Genomic DNA, 2,375 nt, shown 5'->3' on the forward strand with positions numbered 1-2,375 from the left:
AACAGAAATACGGGGGTTAATCTATGATTCATTTGCTTTCAAATTCCTTGTGTGTCTCTGTGATCTGTGGGAAATATGCATCTCTAATGTGGTCATACATTTGTCAGGAGGTTAGAAAGTTTAGCTCAGTTTCCACCTCTTCTCGAGAGCCACGTCTGCCAATGCCAGCCTCTCTGAATAACAAGGCTATGCTCACAGAGTCTGTACATAGTCAAGGATTTTCTTAGGCCTCTGAATTTTGGGTCAGTCACAGTGGTCAGTTATTCTGCCACTGTGTACTCTTTTTTTTAGGGCAAGGTAGCATTCCAATTTGCTCTGTTTTTTGGTTGATTCGTTCTAATGCGTCTAATTTTATTGCTGTCCTGGGGATCTGTGGGGTCTGTTTGTGTTTGTGAACAGAGCCCTAGAACCAGCTTTGTGGTGGAATGTGTGGGCATTGTTTCCTTTCAGGGGGTTATAGAATTGAACAGCTCTTTTCTAGATTTTTATAAATAGTGGGTATTGTCCTAATTCTGCTCTGCATGCATTGTTTGGGATTTTGCGTTGTACACAAAGTATATTTTTTCAGAATTCTGCATCGAGTCTCAATTGGGTGTGCGTATCATTTTGTGAATTCTTGGTTGGTGAGTGGACCCCAGAACTCACAACCATAGAGGGCAAGAGTTCTATAACTGATTGAAGTATTTTTTTTTAGCTAGATCCTAATTGGAATGCTGAGTTGTGTGTTCCTGTTGATGGCGTAGAATCCCCTTCTTGCCTTGTCTCTTAGATATTTCACAGCCTTGTGGAAGTTACCTGTGGTGTTGATGTTTAGGCCAAGGTTGGTATAGTTCTTTGTGTAGTCTAAGGTAACGGTGTCTAGATCAAATTTGTATTTTCTGTTCTGGCTACTGGAGCTTTTTTGGAACACGATTAATTTATTCTTACTGAGATTCACTGTTAGGGCCCAAGTCTGACAGAATCTGTGCAGAAGATCTAGGTTCAGCTGTAGGCTGGTTGGGGACAGAAGAGCCAGATAATCTGCAAACAGTAGACATTTGATTTCCGAGTCCAGTAGGGTGAGGCCGGGTGCTGAAGACTCTTCTAGTTCCCTCGCCAATTTATTGAAATATATGTTGAAGTGGGTGAGCTCAAGCTGCATCCCTGTCTCACCCCACAGCCCTGAGGAAATACATCTGTCAGCTTGTTGCCAATTTTAACGGCACACTTTTGTTTTTGTTTTGTTTGTTTGTCAATAGGGGGGGGTGCAGGGTGCATACGCGGTCTGTTGTACGTATTTTGGTAAAAAGCCAATTTGACATTTGCGCAGGACATTGTTTTCACTGAGGAAATGTACAAGTCTGCTGTTGATACTACTGCAGGCTTTTTCTGAGATTGCTGTTGACGCCGATTCCACTGTAATTATTGGGTTGACATTTTTCTCTCCACTTTTGTGGATTGGGCTGTCCTTGGTTCCAAATATTGGGGAAGTTGCCAAAGCTGTGGATGATGTTAAAGAGTTTAACCCTTGTGTAGTCTTAACATTCTGCATACTCCCCTTGTCCTAAGGGTAAAAAATGACCTGCCTTCAATAAACCCCGAAAATAAAGCAGCTTAATTGAATTTTAAACCCCAAATCTATTTTGCATGAAGAAACAACCTGTCATTCATCACAAACTTTGTGAATATCTGGGTTTTCCCTCTTCACAATGCAGAAAGACTGCATTTAATCTGTGGACACCACTCGTTTTATTACAACACAGCTGTCATAAATGTTTTCTTTACTAAAGTAGAGGTTTATTATTATTATTGCTAAATGTACTGCAAATGTGTGAACATATATGTTTTGCAAGAGAAATAAAGTAGCAGAAATGTGCATTAAGTAGTTTTGAATGCATTTTATTGAAGGGAAACAAGAAGTCTTGAACATTGGCAACATAGTGATATATTCTTATATACTGTTCAATGCGGAATTCAACAACAAAATACTAGTCTTCTCCCATTTTTTTAACCATTGCCCCCACCCACAAGGTGTATAAACAACAACAATAAATAAGAATGAAACAAGATAATAGATACAAAACAAACACCTAAATAAATTCTAATTAGCATATTTTTTCACCTTTTCACCAAATTCACCTTTATTTAAGAACAAATTTATTATTACAATGGCAGCCTATGAACAGTGGGTTAACTGCCTTGTTCAGGGGCAGAACGACAGATTTTTACCTTGTCACCTCGGAGATTCGATCTAGCACCCTTTCAGTTACTGGCCCAACGCTCTAACCACGAGGCTACCTGCTGCCCCAAATGCAAGTGTACAAGTGTGTGTGCATGGACTTTGCAGATGTATTTCTCACATGTGCATAGTATTTGTTTTACAGTCCTTCTTTGGG

The sequence above is a fragment of the Oncorhynchus gorbuscha genome, linkage group LG06 (genome assembly GCF_021184085.1).
Source record: "Oncorhynchus gorbuscha isolate QuinsamMale2020 ecotype Even-year linkage group LG06, OgorEven_v1.0, whole genome shotgun sequence".
Classification (NCBI taxonomy): domain Eukaryota; kingdom Metazoa; phylum Chordata; class Actinopteri; order Salmoniformes; family Salmonidae; genus Oncorhynchus; species Oncorhynchus gorbuscha.